The sequence below is a fragment of the Etheostoma spectabile genome, chromosome 7 (assembly GCF_008692095.1).
Source record: "Etheostoma spectabile isolate EspeVRDwgs_2016 chromosome 7, UIUC_Espe_1.0, whole genome shotgun sequence".
Lineage (NCBI taxonomy): Eukaryota > Metazoa > Chordata > Actinopteri > Perciformes > Percidae > Etheostoma > Etheostoma spectabile.
The window spans coordinates 4,305,079-4,323,954 of NC_045739.1; the positions used below are offsets into that span (position 1 = coordinate 4,305,079).

General features: G+C 41.4%; 1 long non-coding RNA gene across 1 annotated transcript in view; it reads left to right on the top strand.

Annotated features, from left to right (window-relative positions):
• The first annotated feature begins 396 nt into the window (after positions 1–396).
• Positions 397–18,876, top strand: part of LOC116692845 (uncharacterized) — a 52,777-nt gene continuing 34,297 nt past the window's right edge. Inside the window, exon 1 of the long non-coding RNA XR_004332797.1 lies at positions 397–546. This is a non-coding gene — a long non-coding RNA (uncharacterized LOC116692845). The remainder of the gene's footprint in view (positions 547–18,876) is intronic.

Below are 18,876 nucleotides of genomic sequence, written 5' to 3' on the forward strand. Positions count from 1 at the left end.
CTTCTCTTCATTCTTACTCCTCTGCCTTTCATTTAGAATGCGGCATCCTGTTCTATTACCGTCAGCTGTGACATTTACTCACTCTTTTATGATGAATTCATAAAATCGTGACAATGATAGCACACTGAGAGTGCTTTATGGAAACTCATTATAGTGTATCTATCTCTGCCTGTCTGTCTCCCCCCCCACCCTCTCTCTTTCACACAGACATACACTATACACACTTTGTCTTTCCATTGAACATAAAAACAACAGAAGCGGCACACTGATGTGAAAAGTTTGGCTGTGAGCTCTCTGTGGAGTGTTCTGATAAGGCTATCAACGCTTGACTGGCTGTTACACTTGGTGAGGCTGAAGTCGTTTTTCCTCTGAAATCCTTTTTCAGATCATTCTCTTTGCCACATTAGGCTGAATGTTGTTTGATAAAGGATAAAATAGGCTCCAATGATACAGACTTTCAAAGTAATATTCAGGATGTTTTGTATTTTAAGTGAGAAATGACCATCTCTCAGAAATTTTAGTCATGCTGCTGTGACAAATATGAAGGTGAGTAGTACTGTCACATTTTGTTGTTACGGTGTATGTACTTCAGCTTATCTCCACCTTTTTTTTAAACTTTGATAGAAACTTTGCTATAGTGTTGTTTGCCATGTCTCTTCTCTGGGAGAATTTAATTTTGCGCGAATGTCATGCATTTACAGAACGTGTCACGCTGAACATTTCAGAAGTCGTCATTCTTTCGACAGGAAATTAGAAAATCCTCACAGGTCGGGTCGGGACAACATCTAATCTAACAAAAACACAACATTCAACACAGCACTGAGAAATCTTCATGCCTCTCTTAGTTTCCACTGTGCACCGAGGACTCAGCAATACCAGCCTGAATCCAGCAGCCTAATGTTTTCTCTCGCTCCTTAGATCATCACCTGAAACCTTATGTAACCTCAGTGACCATCCCCCTGATTCCTCACAACCACCACAACCCCTCCAGGTTTGCCTGTACCAACTATATTACCATGCTCTCTGGTTTGATGAGAAAACTTAATGCGTCCAATATAACCCGGTGGCTGAGTTTCCATTACCGACCTAGCCGTAACTCAAAACTGCATGCTTTGCTGAGGCACTTCTGAGCTCTCACTTTTGTCGGAGCAGATAAGACCTCGTAGCTCCATGTGAGCTCACCAGCAGCAAGATGTACATCATCAGAGGGTGGCAACACTTCAGTTAAAAATAGCTAAGCAGAAGTTGCACAAACATGTGACATACTTGCGTAGCTCCAGATTGGATTTATGGTCTCTTTGCACAATGCTATCTCCTTAAAATTAAATTGATATACTACTTTTTTGTTTTGCCATGTATGCTTTAAGGGGAAACGTAATTGCTGCATGGATTAGGTTCACTCTTGGTGTTTTTTTTTCTAGCATAGGGAGTGCATTTCTTTTATGGCACACTAGTTGCAGGGAGGAGGTTTACCATGTTCCTGTATGTACCTGCGCATCGGTGTGTGAATGTATGAGTGTATATCTGATGAGCAGGTGGCACCTTGTACGGCAGCCTCGGCCACAGTGTATGAATGTGTGTGAATGGTGAATGTTTCCTGTATGATGTAAAAGCGCTTTGAGTAGTCATTAAGACTAGAAATGCGCTATATAAAGACAGCACATTTACATTTACATTTAAAAAAGGGCCTACAGTTTACAGTTTAGGCTAGCTGCAATTCATTTGACAGAGATTTGCTCATAAACCAAAGTATTGGACAAATTAAAACTTTGACTTCATGAGGAAAAATTAGGGCATCCCCATCATTATTACAATACTCCCAGTGGGAGTACCAAATTTCATGTCATTCTATTCATTGTTGTTGAGATATGGACTGGCTGACGGACTATTGCCATTCTTTGAGCCACACCGTATGTATGACTAAATTTGGATCACGCTTTAGTTGCTTTGAGCGGAAATTGCATTGGAAGAGCAGATTGGAGACAAAACAAATGAGAATGTCAGGAAATGTTTTGCAGATACGTCTGTCAACATTTTGTGCCTTGGCAGATAACGTTTATCAACAATGTTTCCTCAACGTGTTGTACAAAAACATAATTGAAAGACAAAGTTGTCTTATAGTCTTCCAAAAGAAATGACAATACTTTTATTGCTAATAATGACTTATGATGCTCTTAATTTTAAGCGGCAGAAAATGAATAAGCAGGACAAGAAATAAAAACCAACAAACAGAAAGTCCCCAGGTTAGGTACTTATTCACAGGAAACGGCTTATTTAGCGTTTTGTTAGTTTTTTAGAGTAGAGCCCAGCGTCATTGGCACCCTCATGTGGTCAAGTAGTTTGTTGCACAGAGGTACACGTTCCCCAGTGACATGGATCTACAGCCCAGGGGGCTTGGAGCATTAGAATGTTTGATGTGAGGGTGTGCATTGGGAGTTTATGGGGTTCAAAGTTTCATGAGGGAAGGTTGTTTTGTCTGTGCTTGCACAAAAATGTCAGGGAACCACGTTTGTATTCTGTCCTGAAAGGAGACAGAAAGCCAGTGCACTGATGTGGGAGACTTTACATGTTCTCGTCACTGATTTGGATGTACCGGAGATTTCTGCAAAACAACCTTTACCGCCTGAAGAGGATTACAGACCGGGGCCTGTTTCTCTGACTCTGTCGGAAGGGGACACAGGTCTGACATGCACATAAGATGGTTGAAGGGCGCTTTCAAGAGTTGTATCATGTGCAGACGTCAGCCAATTTTGCCAGGGCTTCAGCCCTGAATGTTTTGAGTGTAGCCCTGAATGTATTTTAAAAAGATGACGCAGACCTGTGCGTCGCTTTAGTGTCCACTCTCTCTGCAAAAATGGAGACGAGCAGCTTGGCTTCCGTGGTCTGCGCAGCTTCAGATTTGTAATGGACGTGTCCTGCTGTGGGCATTCTGCGGCAGGTGTGAAACATTTGTGCTCCGCGTATTTCTGCCGTAGTTTCGGTTTTCCACTTCCGATGCAGCCTGACAAGCCAGACCCACATCAAGGTGTTGGGTTTGGGAACTCACCATTGCCAGGGCTCAATCCGAGGGGCGGGATAAACGGTTGTCTTTCAAATTTTCTCTGCACGTAATAGGATAGCGCTACAACCAACCAGAGAGGTGCTAGTTGATAGATTCAACTTTCTTTCGGCAAAAATCGAAACACATCTTCCCTTTCTAAGAACATCTTCAGTGCTTAACTCCAAGTTTTCCAGAGTCGCGGCCAAAGCCGATTTGAAAGGCCACTGTTCTCCAGCAGCAGCAGCCATCTTCATTGTTTTCAAGTAGCAGGGAATTCACGCGATACTGTCGCAACCCTGGCGTCCTTATGTTAGGCCCGCCCACCGACTCTATACACGATGTGATTGGCCTAACCAGAATTTTTTTCCAGCTCGCAAGCCAACAGAGTTGCTAGACTGACTCTAGCTGCAAATTACATTTGCTGCCACAAAGACTTTGGGTTACCAGGCCAGTGATGATTAGTCCAAATCTTGGTGCCATCTAACTAACATCTACATACTGGGTAGCTAAAATGAACACACACCGGCTATTAACAAGGTGGTCAAGCCAAATGCTGTTTCGCATTGCATTAAGTTTATTTAAATGGTTCCAGGCTAAGCCCTAAACCTAAAGTCTTAGAAAATGCTTGTGGTTTTTAAAAGAAAAACAAATGAATGGTTCCATCATGCTCCAACAGGAGGTTGCTTATGACTCGGTGTGAAGATTTTGGGCTGTCAGTTTGAAACTCTCAAATAGATTTCTAAAAGTATTTTTGAGCTTCTCGGGCAAAGGTTGGCATCTTAAAGTGACTATGTGTAACTTTCAGTTTATGTGGATTCCAGCGGCCGCTTTGGAGAAAAGTGGTAGTGTTTTTACCACACCTGCTGGGGTAAAGATCTTTTTCTTTACGGTGCTGTACTGCCCACTGTAGATTTTTGAGTTAGTGTTAATGGGAGGTCATATAATTGCAATGAATATTTTGCTCAGACAGAATATCATTCATTTACAATAAGATATGTCACAGAGACATCGTTGCATTTCAAGTATTACACTTAGCCTACTTTGGATGTATTGTGATCACTGTTACTGTATCACGAGCCAAAGCATTAAGAGATTGTTATAGCATTAGTAGCAACCATGTAATAATAACTAAATGGAAGGGGGATGTATTTAATTGTCGCCTACTGTTGCCATTTGTTTAATTTTCTTCTTCTCTGTTATGGCCCTGCGCCAGTAGGCTATCAGACATAGCTAAAACAGATAACTTCTAAATTAAAATTAGAATACAGTTAGGCCTGTATAATTAAATCTCCTGTTATCTTTTCTGCATACTCACTAACACAGGTGTTGTTACTGGTCAGATGAAAAATGACAGTTTTAGAAACATTAAAAAGTTACGTATAGTATAGATTATAGTCTCGTTAAGATGAGGGTGGCAGAAAGAGTTTGAAAGGTTTGAAGACTTGAACAATAGATAGATAAGAGGAGAATTTCAATCAGAAGATGTTGCATCCGGGGCACATTTTGATGTTAAAGACCTCTAAAGACCATAGCATTTGTGGAGACAGACTGCTGTTCGTTTCATGTTTCAAATTGGCGGTCAACCTAACATTATGTTCCAAAAGTGATTTGTGTTGGTTTAGAAAGGCACCTGCAAATGACATCGATCTACCGTTAGGGGCGTCAGATCAGAAAATGCTTCTATGTGTCGTTCTAGAGGGCAGGGACAAACAACATATTTGTAGTTTAACGTGGGGTACTTGTTGTTTTAATCATGCTTCAGTTTCTACAAGCACATTTTGCATCGTAAGAGTGGATATTTTAGTATTATGTAAAGGTAATTTCTAGGAATCAAGGTTGATTAAAAACACACTATACGCGTAAAGTAAGAAATTTGTTATCTCAAAGATGAATAATAGTAAATCATGGTAATTATGGCTCTTTTCTGTATGATTTGTAAGCATAGTGTTACATTTGAAATTGGGTTGAAGACTGAGCGGATGTTGACTTGTTTTTCTATAAACTCACTCTGCCTTTTTTTAAAGGCTTGTGTATATTTGAAATATCCAAGTAAGTTCTAAAATATATATATATATATTTTAGAACTTACTTGGACACACAAGTGTACACACACAGGCCCATGCACACGCACATCCAGCCAGAAAGACAAAGCCCATAAATAGTAGCACTTGCATGAAAGAGATAGCAAAAAAGTATTTCTGAAAGTGGTTTCTGGGCATATTTGTGTGGGTGTGATGGGATGGCAGGTGCGATGTCTGAATAAAGTACACCTAAACAACACAGGTATAGCAGCCTCAGCGCAGGAGCCAGTACAGAATTAAGTGGGATTAGTGACATTTTTAGGAAATTCAGGAAATGATTTCTAATCCCTCTCTGCCACAGATGATTTTTGATTCAAAGAAAAAACAGAACTTGCCTAAGACAAGTTGATATATGTACATTTTTCTCATGCAATCATTAGAGCTCCTTATTCCCATGTCTCGTTTACATTCTGAATAATGGATATGGTACAGAAAAGAATTGTCAAGATCTGACATGGATCTCAGTAAATGAAAACGCATATACTACAGCCTTGCTACGGCTGGATGAAATAGAGCCAGGAAAAGAGGGCAATTTTCTGCCTGTGGTGTGTAGAACAGAAAGTTCTGCTGTGGTTCCAGTTTTTGTCATTTTCCAGTGACATCAGAGGTAAGTGTCAGATGAAAATGACACCAGCGCTGCACACACTGGGGAACACATCTGGTCTGTAATAGAGGAAGATTGAGCAGATACGAAGGGTGGGAGATTAGGAAATGAATGCCTTGTGAGCAGATACATTTTTCTGACCAGTCTTCATCATCAGTACTCCTTGACTCATTCATTTCATTTCTTGGTCCGTCTGTTTTTTCTTTGTCTGCCTGTCTCTCGTTCCCGTGTTCATTTACTGGCATTCAACTTATTTTTCACCTTTCCTAAGCAAAGACAAACAGAAAAAAGGCAAGGCATAGGGATCAGGGTTGTAAAGGATTTACAGAAGATGAAATAGACCTGAATATCTCACAGTAAGGGACCTCTGTGTTTAAAGAGTCTCAGCAGGCAGGGAAGCCCCTGGATGTGCAAAGACTGAAGGGATATGTGTACAAGGACACATTTCGCATCACAAGCATTTTAGAAAGGTACTGTATAATGTAAGGATTTTGAACTGGTGTTGTGTGTGTCTGTGTGTGTGTGTGTGTGTGTGTTTCTCTCTAGGTTGTTTGAGTCTCCAGTCAGCAACAGTACAGCAGTTAAACTATGATTAGCAGCTTTTTGCCATCTAATAATGATAAATTCACTACATTCATATAGCGCTTTATCATAGACACTCAAAGCGCTTCAGGGGGACTACTCTCTACCACCACCACCAATGTGTAGCACCCACCTGGGTTATTCACGACAGCCTTACGGCGCCAGACGCTCACCACACATCAGCTTGGTAAATCAGTTTTTGAGAGGTTCCACAGGTGAGACCTAATGGGTCTCAGAATGAGAGCTGTAACAATTTCAAATGTTGCTGTACAAGTGATTGTCTAAGAAATATTTGTGATTAACAAATTTTAAAGTTTGGAATTAATTCCAGGATGCGTCTTTTGTTCATATAACCATTATGTGACCCAGTAAAACAGGTACACAGCCTATGAAGTAAACCACGCCTTTGAAATGAACTTAAAATTGACAATAGAACATTTTCATTAATAAAAAACAAAGCATTCATTATTCCCCCCCTCCCTACCAAAAACAAACAAACAAACAAACAAAACAAACCTGATTTAAATTAGAACAAAGTATAGTCATCACTATTGGCAAAAGTATTTGGCAAAATAGTCATCACTGCTTCTTCTGCCAGCAACTAACAAAAAGCATAGCTTTAGCTCAACAGTCGGATCACTAATCACTTATATAATTACAATTTGGCACATCTAAACAAAATCAGCTATTATGGTTAACAGTCATACCCTTTAGGACCTTAGCTATTAGCAATTAATTGCGGTTAAACAAATATACCGCAGTTACATAAAAATACTGTGATTAGACAATTATATAACAATAGTTACAGGCTGTGATGTGAATGGCGTAGGTGGAGAGAGCTAACAGTTAGCCGTTAGCTCTCTCCACCTACACCATTTCTGTTACAAGGACTACTCAGAACTCATTAATTTTTTAACAACTTCAAAACTCTTCATCAGGCCTTACTAAACATAAGGTCTCTTTTACGGTGCAGAATTCATTATATCCATTGCATGCCTGTTTACAATTTGAACCAGGGAATGAGTCAGGCCTCTACATTATTGAAGTAGGAAAAGATTCAGTACTGCTCCTTCAAAATTTGGTTTCTAAGCAACAATGTTTAAACTAGCGTAGACAATATTGAGTTCCTCTTTTTTTGTTTGTTTTATAAAGTAGTGTTTCTACAGTAGTTCTAACATGCTGGTCCTGATAAAGAGTAAACCCATTTCTAGGACAAAATGAACATTCGGTTTTAACTTATTTCCATGCTTTGCTACTCTGGTTCTACTGTTTTCTGTTTCATACAGAATCCATTATACAGACTAACATTGTTACAAAGACACTTTATGAAAAACGTGTCACGGTTTACATTTGGTCTGACAGAGGCATTGCAGTTTGACCACACCACTTTTGAAAGTTATCACTAGTAAGAACATTATGTAATAAAGTTAACCTAGGTGGCCTACATTCATTTAAAAAATGTAAACACTAACTTTTTGTTTCACATGGGACACAAACCCAGCTCTCTCAGATCAAAGTCCTGTGTTTGTTTGCCCATCCTTCCTCCTTTAGCAGACTTTTACTCTTTATACTACTCCTACCATTGTCGCTCGCAGTACTGCGTCATCTTACAGCGTCGCGGTCAAGCAGTTGCATTGAACATCTAATATTGACACAGAGGGGTTGTCCAGATTACCAACAGATTAGGGGTGTCATGATTTTGATTTATTATCAAAAATTGATTGTAATGAGCTTTTTGATTTTGACTATCAGAAGCAGGATTGGCGATTCACACAGTATTTTTTTCTCCCTCCCCAGTTGCACACGTCCAAAGAAAACCACATATAGAATAGAATAGAATGCCTTTATTGTCATTATACACAAGTACACGGTACTTGTGCAACGAGATTAAAGCAATCCCTTTGCAGTGTTGACACAAAAAAAATATAAGAATATAACAGTATAAAATATCAAAAATATAAAGTCAAAGATATAAAGTGTAGTGACTGTCAAGTATACATATATAAATCAGCTGAATAAGCATAGGTAAGTGTTAACACTCAATAATAATATTGCACAGTGATGGAATGAGATGATTAGTACTAATATTAAGTAAATACATATTGCACAGTAATGGAAAGGTTAATGTATTAAATATTGCACTGTATGAAATGAAATTGCACAGATTCCAGTGTCCTATGAGGTATTATATAACAGTAACAGTATAACAATAATATTGCACAGTCGGACGGAATGAAGAAGACAGTCCGGGGGCCGGGGGGGGCTGTGGAGTGGAGTCAGTGCATAGTGAGTTCAGGGGTGAGTTCAGGGTCGTTATGGCCTTCGGGAAGAAACTGTTGGTCCGTGCTCTGATGCACCTGTAGCGCCTTCCTGAGGGCAACAGGTCAAACAGATCAGAGCCGGGGTGGGAGCTGTCACTTTGATGTTCTTGCTTCTGATGGCAGCGGGAGGTGTAGATGTCCGTCAGGGAGGGGAGAGGGCAGCCGGTGATCTTCTGTGCTGACTTACAACCCTCTGCAGCCTTCCCTGTCTGCCACGGTGCAGCTGCCGTACCATACGTGATGCAGTAGGTCAGCAGGCTCTCGATGGATGAGCGGTAGAAGGTCAGCAGCAAGTTGGAGTCCAGGTCGTGCTTCTGAGGACCCTCAGGAAGTGTAGTCGCTGCTGGGCCTTCTTGATGACCGCTGTGATGTTGGCTGACCAGGAGATGTCAGCTGAGATGAGGACACCAAGAAACCGGAAGGTGTGGACCCTCTCCACACACTCGCCGTTGATGTACAGGGGGGCTAGGTCAGTGCTCTTTTTCCTGAAGTTGATGATGATCTCCTTGGTTTTCTTGGTGTTCAGAGCAGGTGTTCTCCGAACACCAAGCTGCCAAGTTCGGGACTTCCTCTCTGTAGGCTGCCTCGTCTCCCTTTGAGATGAGTCCGACCACTGTGGTGTCGTCAGCAAAACTTGACGATGAGGTTGTTTTTGTGGGTCGGACTGCAGTCGTGGGGTAGAGGCAGTACAGGAGGGGGCTCAGCACGCAGCGGTGGGGACCAGTACTCAACATACGAGTGGAGGAGAGGGGGGGGCCCAGTCTCACCGTCTCGGGCCGATGGTGAGAAAGTCCTTTATCCAGGCACAATGAGAGGGGGGAGGCCTAGAGTGACTAGTTTGGATATGAGAATGTCCGGGATGATTGGGGTAAAGGCGGAGCTGTAATCCCCAAAGAGCATCCGGACGTAAACTCTGGCTGCTCCAGGGGGCTCAGTGCAGAGTGGAGAGCTACGGCGATGGCATCCTCTGTGGATCTGTTTGTGCGGTAGGCAAACTGATGGGTCCAGATCTGGGGGGAGGTAGTCCTTGATGTGTTGGAGAACAAGTCTCTCGAAACACTTCATGATTACCGGGGGAGGGCCACAGGACGGTAATCATTTAGGCTGGTGATGGGAGACTTCTTCGGCACTGGGATGATAGTGGCTGATTTTAGGCAGGGGGGATGACTGCCTGGGCCAGGGAGGGGGTTGAAGATCTAGCAAAGATGAGGGCGAGCTGGTGAGCAAGCCTGAGCACCTTGCCAGGAACTCCATCTGGGCCAAACAGCCTTCTGGATCATGCTAGGAGTACCGTTCAACGTCGTGCTCCTTCGGTGAGAGGGGTGGTGCAGGAACCAGGGTGGATGGGGGGTAGGATGGGATAGTGCAGAAACCAGGTGGAGGTGTCGGCAGGGTGGGCGGGTTGTGGTGACTCAAAGCGAGCAAAGAAGCAATTCAGTCTCTGCAGCTTTGCACTGAAGTCTCCTGATGATGAATCACAGCCCCTGTAGTTGGTGATGATGTAGCCCCGCCACACCTCCCGTGTGTATGCTGGACGATGGGACTTATGCATTCTTGGGTCCGCTTTGGCTCTTTTAATTCACTTTTCAGGTCAGCTCGAGCATACCTGTACACAGTGCAGCTTACCAAATGGCACCATGGAGGAAAGAAACAGGGTAACAGTAGCTTACCTGTAGCCTGCAACTGATTTTGCAGCCTTTTGTTTAGATTGTTGCGGCCCAAAATGCCTGATGTTGGGGATGGGGAGCTTTTGTAAAAAATTGCAATGTAAATTGCAATGTTTTTTGCATGTTTGTTTCAATTAAGTTATGGGAGACAAAGTTGCAAAAAAAGTTTATTTTTATTTTTTTCCTGTCAGGTCCATTAGTGAAGAACACACATGACAATAACATTTAAGAAATTTTATTGAATAAATTGCAATTCAAGTTGATAAAATTCCAAATTAAATTATTGGTGGTATGGCTCTGTTCAGCGAGTCCTCTGCTATTTCATGGTGCTCATGAAAGGTCAGAGAGTCAGAGGACAGCAGCAGCATTAGGGGACGCTCACACAGTTTAAGACTGGGAGAGCTGAACTATTCCCCCCAAACAAACAACACCTGGCAATCCTCTGGTGATTTTAAAACGGAAATAGACAATTAAAAATGTTTAGGAATCTTTATGAATAAATTACGAATTAAATTTGGCAATTTGGTTCGGTTCAGATGTGTGTCCTGACCTTTCATGAGCACAATGAAAAAGCAGAGAGTCAGGGGACGGCAGAAGCATTAGGGGACGCTCGCATGAATTTGGACTTGGAGAACTGAACTATTCCCCCTAAACAGACCATGACGGGCAATCCTACAACAAAATTTAAACAAGAGGACGGAATTTAGTAGCTGGTAAACGTATCTAGAGTCAGCTAATGTCTTTAAAGCAGATGAAGCACAATTAAAAGTTAGCAGATGAGGCACAATTTGTTTATTATGGCTAACCAATCAGGGACCTGAGCTCATAGCCTTCTGAGTATCAAGAATAGCCCGAACGTCAGGACGAAGGTAACGTTCATATGCAGCAGAAGAGGGAGCCGGGAGATGCCCCGACGGACGGAGCACATCATCCGGGCCTGCATCCTGCCCCAGGCCTGTTTGAATGGGCAACGGCCAGGTGTCATCGGAGGAGTCCTCCTCGACAGAGGCAGAAGTCATGGCCATCAGCAGGGTGAGAAGGACCAGACGTTTGGAGTTGAACAAAAGCCTGAGCTTTGACCTGCGGACAGAACAGATTGCAGAGAAGCGAGCAGCAAGCAGTTAGGAACAAACTGAATCTGCTGATGCACCATGGCCAATAGCGTTAGCAGGGTCTTGACAACTTGGCCTGCCAGAACTGACGCTGACAAAAAGAAAAAGGAAACTTGTTTTGGGAGAGTAAAACTACTGTAGGCTGAGTTTTTCTAGTAACCTTACCAAAAAGGCTCAAGATGCTGCAAAAGTTGGTATAATATGAAAATGGCTGGTGGATTTAACACCAAAAATTATAATTTATTGGATGGATCAAATTTGAACATATCTGTTAGTGGCTTGTTGATCTTTACATTGTTAGTTAATTTTCTATCCTGGGCTGGGACACACATTCATTTGGTTTGATAAAGTACTTAGTGGACTTTAACTAATTGCACTTACAATAACGGGTGTAGCTGTCCTCAATTTATGACATCCTGTACGGCTCATCTTTGGTTTTTCCTGCATCCACCGTGTGTGTTTGTGTGTGCGTCAGTCGCGGGGGAAGCTCAGCAGCCCCGCCCGCTGCAGAGAGCCGACAGGATTGAAACTCGCTTCAGCGACATCAGAGTGAAAAAACGTTACAGCGTACATTGATGTTAAAATGTATACAAGTTGGCAGGACGGTCTGAAATGTTTTGCACGGCCTGTTGCTGTACGTTTTGTTGGTAAATGTGAGATGTTTGAGTCACACATGTCTCGTTAAACAAGGAAATGAATTTAGCTACGTACGTGTGACGACAACCCGTTCTCACTCCCGCTTGGTCATTGGCTCTGAGTCGCATACTGATACAAAGTCTGGCACTTGGGACTGCTGGGATTGGTTGAAGTTGCAGGAAACTCCACTTATTGGTCAAATTTGCGAAAAGGTTGCGGTGATTGGTCAAAATTGCAAGTCGCACCAAAGTCACAGTAATTGGTTTAATTGGCGCAATCGCAACATCCTGGAGGGACTGACTATTGGTCACCATGACCACTGCCGGAGTCGGAGATGACAGAAAAACAACAGCCTGATGTCACTGGGTGGCAACATTTTGCCTTCACTTTGAGTTAGTTATGTAAACAAACAACAAAGGTAAAGCATATGGGCTCTGACGGGACTCCATGGTGCCTTCAGGTACACGTTGTTAAACTACTCAAAACTGTTGCTGCAAAATACCCTTCTGCCATCTGCCTCTTATTGTAGCATTGCCGTCCCTGTTGAAATTTGAATGGAATCGCAACCTTAAAATCAAAAGTTAAATCTAATCATGGATTTGGAGAATCGTGACACCCCTAAAATAGAAAATAGCCATCTGAGCCAAGTCGAAGTAGAGTAGGGCCATACCGCCTCATATCTATGAGTGATAAAGAACTTAACGCCCATTCATTCCTCTGATAACATTCAAAGTGGATGAAACTCCACATTATTTCACACACAATTTTTCAAATGAGGCTTCAATAAATATCGAAAAAATATTAAAATACTCTAATTCCTAACAGCCTTCTTTTTGAAAACAGAACTGAAAAAAACATAAAAGCACACTTCTTCACTGACTTCAAAGGCTTTTTTTGCCGTGTGTATTGTCAATGTAACCGAAAGTGTATCAGGAGGGTTTAATATCTGCTACATTTCTGGAAGTCATAAGATTACCAATTTCTTTTTTACCATCTACTTGCAAGCTGCTTCTGGGAGATCAAAAGTAAATGTTAAATTCCACATTTCCACAAACCCATCATTGGCCAATGTACTGTCTAAAAGATGAAACTGAGTTTTTGACATGGTTTTGCAGATTTTATTTAATGTAACTGACTTGTCGTTTTTCCTTTTTTGCTAGGCTATAACAAAGAGGGTTATCATGTCGCCAAGCCCTGTTACCTGCCTGAGATCCTCTTAGAGAAGCAGCAGGCGTTCAGTTTCATCATCTAAGTCAAACTTGTCAGTATGTTCACAAATGCACACTGTCATGGGGCTACCTCATGCCTTTCATTTAAACTGGTGGTAGCATGTTGTATGATGCTAAGCTAACCTTAGTATGAGCAGTAACAAGGGACGGTTAGCCTGAGCATTGTCATTAACATGTGGGCTTGCTAATGAACACCTGGTTTGTCATTTTATTTCAGTTCATTTAAGTACTAGTTGAAAGATTAGAAATCCTGGTTGGATAAATACATCACATACACAGTTAATTCAAGTCATTTATTTTAGGTTAGTGGATTTACCCAAGGTTGCATTCACCTGTTCTCATTTTCAAGCAGGGATCTGCGTCGAAATGGCAAACAGGAAGTGACAGTCTGGAGTAGTTAGGCTCGTTCGAGGTGAACTGCGCCTCGCCTGTAAAGTGGACGAGAGCAGGCGGCAGCAGCTGGGGGCGGTGACAAAAAGCTGCGGTAAAGTTGGACAGGTTCCAGACGATTCCAGCAGCCTTCAGACGGAACAGGAAGTGACAGAAACACTGTGGTGTGATTCCGATTTAATAAAATCAGATCCATATATCAGCTTATACACAGTCTCCAGTTGTTTTAATTATGACAGAGTATCTCTCAAAATGCTCTACATGCGATCTGTTGCTGATTTTAATTAACAACATTGTAGATGGTCCGTGATCTGAACGGATTTAGTCTCTCTGACTTCTAAATCTATCAGCCACACAACATGTGTTCTGTACAGAATATGACTTTAAATCAGACATATAGCAGTTAAATCCCTCTGATTCAAAAACAATAAAAAATGTATATAAAATGTCACCATGTTGAGTCGATTGTGAACCAATCAGCTGAAAGGCCAGCGTTTACCAGCATGCTCTGGGTCCGCCGGGGTTGTGCAGTCGGTGAAAAGCAACTGCGCCGCCTGCGTCTCAGAACTGCAGCTGCCTTGCTCTCGTGAGATTATCGTTGCCTACGTTTGCATGACGTCAGAGAAAGTCGGGATCAAGTCGGACACAAATCTAACTGGCATGCAACGGGCGCCGATCGCCGGTGATCGATTCTGCGCAGACCTGACTCCTCTCGAACAAGCCTATTTATAGAGGGGGAAGACCTGGAATGGTCCAAGTGCAGCCAGTACAGAGGGGTGTACAAAGTACAGAGTTCTATTTTGAGAAGCTTGTTCAGCATGTAACATTTCCTTTTTGATGTTATAGTTGTTATATGGTGTATTCATGAAGCCAGAAATGTTTGGGAATGGTGAATAAACACAATGGTGTTTGTTTGATTTCCAGTTAACTTTGGTTTATCTTGTAAGAAAGGCTTCTGGTATAAAGGAAGGAGGCCGAGGCTCCCCCTGGGGAGAACAGCTTTGGCCTGGAAGGGTGCTGGTACTGGTGCCCAAATAGTCAGGGCCTGGTTTAGCCTTTGATTTTGTTTGATATCAGTTTGGGATGATAATTTAAATAGTTTGTATTAAGTTTCATGATTTATTTATTTTTTTTAATATATTTTTGCAATAAGTCACCCCTGCAATACTGCACTTCCATGTGATTGATGAAGAAATAAATCGAAGCACCAGGTGAAAAACTCCTGAGTCCATTTCTCCTCCTTCCATCATGGGGCTAAACATTACACACACCAGTAACAAATGCCTTTGCCTTATTTGTGTTGATTTTCAGGGTTTCCCACTGAAAATGAGTTAGGTTAGGTGGTAGGCTAAGGTTTGCTGTCTGACTGACTATTTTTTATTTATTTTTTTGGACGTAGTGAAGGCGGCAGGTGCGTCTAGCTTAGGCGGCCGCCTTAACTGCAAAGTGCTGTGGGAAACCCTGATTTTATATTTTCATAAACCTGGCATTAGTTGGTTTCAGTTTTTGTTCCTTCCGAAACAAATGTTTCGACAAAGTGTGATAGAAATTGTTGAAACAGACCAATGCGATTCCTTTTGACTCTGAAAAAAGAATCTAATCAGATGATACAGTAGTTTTAAACATGATGAGGGCGGTCCAAGGTGCATACCATGTAATTGCAATGTCCCTGGTCTTGTTGCGCTCATCCCAGGGGCTTTATGGATCGCCTTCATAAATCTACAGAGACAAAAGTAAAGAAGGAGAGACTTTAGAGAAAAGAAATAGTTACTATTGAGTTCTGGGATCAGTCAGAGGCATTTCCTTTATATAACCTGTCATACAAACACACACATTGGCACACACATATAGAGCTGCAAAGATTAATTGATTAGTTATCAACTATTTTGATAATCGGTTAGTTGTTTGAGTCATTTTTTTAAGACAAAAGTAGAAAATTCTTTGAGTCCAGCTTCTTAAATGTGAATATTTTCTAGTTTCTTCTCTCCCCTCTATAGACAGTAAACTAATGTCTTTGAGTAGTTGACAAAACAACACTTGAGGGCATAATCTCCATAATCTTTTGGGAAACACTGATTACAGACAGAGATTTTTAAGACCAACTTTAACTAATCGATTAATCGAGAAAATATTCAACAGATTAATCGACTATAAAAAAAAAAAAGTTGCAGCCCTACACACGTACACAAAGTCAGTGTGTCAGATTGTAGCTATCTTACAGCTAACGTGTGTACAGTAGTCTGAACACACCTTAAAGAGCCTAGAGACACACAGCAGGCATGGCTAACCATTAAATGGCATGAAAAAGGAAAGATGGTAGCAACAGCTTTTCTTTGATACAGAATATGATCATAATTAAAGAATGGGATCTCGAAAACTGGTGATTGGAGTAAATAAAGAAAAACCATCACCAGTAAACGACACCCCCCTCTCTTTTGGAAAGTGTTTGTGATGTGGGTATGCATTTCAGGTTGAGATGTGTTTACAAACTCAATCATGAAATAAAATGGGTACACCTGTTCCACATTGGACAATGTTAATGGAAAAACAGCTGGAGCGGAAATATCACCCAAGTTATATAGTTGGTTAAGTTATGCAAGCAGCCCATTACTTTATTGCTTAGTTGACCAGTCTTAAGCAGACCATGCTGATCAGTGTTGACTCTGCCTCTGTGTGCTATATTTGTGAGTGTAGTGCATATTTGTTTGTGTGTAGAATGGGCTAGATGTGACAACATTTGTGAGATAAATTAAAGGTGCATTAAGCGATGCCTCTTCCAAAGTCATGGACACGCATTCATAACAACCACTACTGTTAGTGTCTCTGCTGACTAAACGAAATATGGCAGAGTCAATATTGGCTTAGGTTAGGTTGGGGATTAGAAATCTGTGGCCACTGCTGTAAAGAAGCCATCACGAACAGTAGCAAACGCACAAGGTTAAACTGACCTATTGAAAATAGCAAACTGTGAAGCAGCGAAGCTAACGTTATCACTCACTTGTCAATAACGAGAGCCCGCATCAGTTTTCATTCTTTTGAAATCACGAAGGTTTCTGCAACGCCTCAGCAATGTTACCGAGGGTCTTCCTCCTTCTAATTTGTATTCTATAGTCCTTTTGGTGCTTCGCGTCCAACCCGTCTTGTTAACTCCTGGCCTTGCCGCTGCCTCCCCCACCCCATCATTTGCTTGCATGTGCCATCTGGTGCTGATTAGCTGGAATAGTGTTTGTCTTGTGCACACCTTTCTCTTTGTTTTGCATTTACACAGGTTCTATAGGAATAACATTTGTTTTTTCTTCAGCGCACACAGAAAATAGAGAACTGGATGACTGTGAGGAGATAGTCACTAAATTTGATAGTGTATTAGCTTAAGATCACTCCCTTTACCTTTTTTAACTGTGTTCTCTCTTTATAGAGATTCATTTTCTGTCCCGTTCTCTCTTCACATTTTCACTTGTTGTCTTTTTATTTAAACATGATTCTTTTATCCTATATTTGCTCCTGACCTTATTGTCTGGTATTTGCTTTAACAACAGAAAATGGAGACCAGTTGCTATGGAAACGATACATCTGCCATGTAGTGAACAATATATATTAGCACAGCAATTTTGTGCTCCACTGCCCCCCCCCCCCCCTCCGAAAGTCAGCAAATAAATAAATATTAACAAACTACTTCACTGTCAATTAGACCATGACTGCACCTACAGGTTTTAAAGTGCTAATGTGTTCATGTCAACAATAATGAACCTTGAAAAGAAGCTTACAGCTGCCATCTTACTTCTTTATCAGTTTCTATTAATATTTAGAAGATCTGAACACCGTATGTAATATGTGTGTTTGTGGGGGGAGGGTGTGTTTTGGGAGTCACTGAAAATCTTTTACGGTCTTCACGGTAAATGAGCCAAGGCCAGTGAGTTTGAGTTAGAAGAAATATAAATAGCATCATTTTTCTTTTTTAGCAAACATTAAAAACGGGTCAAGGGTTAAGGGGACCCTCAGATCGTGGTGTGGATTAAAACACTCCCAAGGAACATGCATTTCCACGGTGCAAGTCTGTGACCTTTTTTAATAAAGTCAAATAAACTTTAATAAAAGTTTGTTGCACAAAATTGTGGGTCATTAAATGCACCGTTTGATCCCTGTGTTATTTAGGGTGGTAAAAGATGCTAAATCAGACAAAGTAGTGCAACCGTCAACAACTTTAAACTGCAGGCACCTGGAGTGCTTACAGGGGAATCTACATATTTTGTCATTCCCCAAAGCAATAAATCATACCAAATAATGAGCCCCGAGTGCGGATGAAAGAATGTTGTGTTTCTCAGTTCAAACCACTTTAGTGGGGTGAAGGGAGCTGCTGCTGTTATTCATTAGCTCCAGTCTAACTTTTTTAACTAGGAGCACTGTCCACCCTAACTGAAATTTTGTGATCTGCTGTTATATTTTAGTTCACAGTCACATTTTATATCAATGGTGCTTAAAAAATGCACATTCAGAAATGTACAGAAAGTATTATTCTTGTAATTTCTGGTGCCTCATACAGGCTCTCCTTCTCTCCTCTCTTTTTTTTTTTGGTTAACTCTTAAAATAGGAATCATATCTAAGGTAAGGTAATTAATCCATGGAAAGGGGAGTAACGTTATGTACTGTCGTTCTTGACAGCATTTAAATGCAGCTTTATATTACGAAGAAAGAAAAGTGAGAGATCGACTGTGCTTTGTTGTTTGGCAAACATTTAGCTAGACCCAAACTCCTGGCCAGTTCTGTTCTTGTGGTACCGATAGAGGCAGCAATGTTTCCTGTTTGTTGCACGGAGCTCACAGCGCTACCTCCTTTAAAAATGAATGCAAAGGCTTGTGTTTTCACAGTCAGCCAACGTTGGAAATAAATGCAGCTATTCACTCTCTGACCCACTCCTCTCACACACATTCAACTCTGGCAGACTCATTCTCTCCATTTTTTTAACATGAAATTAAAAAACATAAAAAGTTGTCAAATTTGCCAGTTGCACATGTGCGAGTAGTTGTAAGAAGCACTCGCATTGTCTCAAAAAATGGTCACAGAGCCCTGCTTGGACCGGCCCCTAAATCAGTTCAAACTGCCCAGGGAATATTTCAGTGTATTCAGATTGTAAAATTGTGAAATTCAGCATCCAGAATGCACTGTACTGCACTGAACTATTCTTCTCATTATCCTCACCGGCTGCTAATGTTTTTT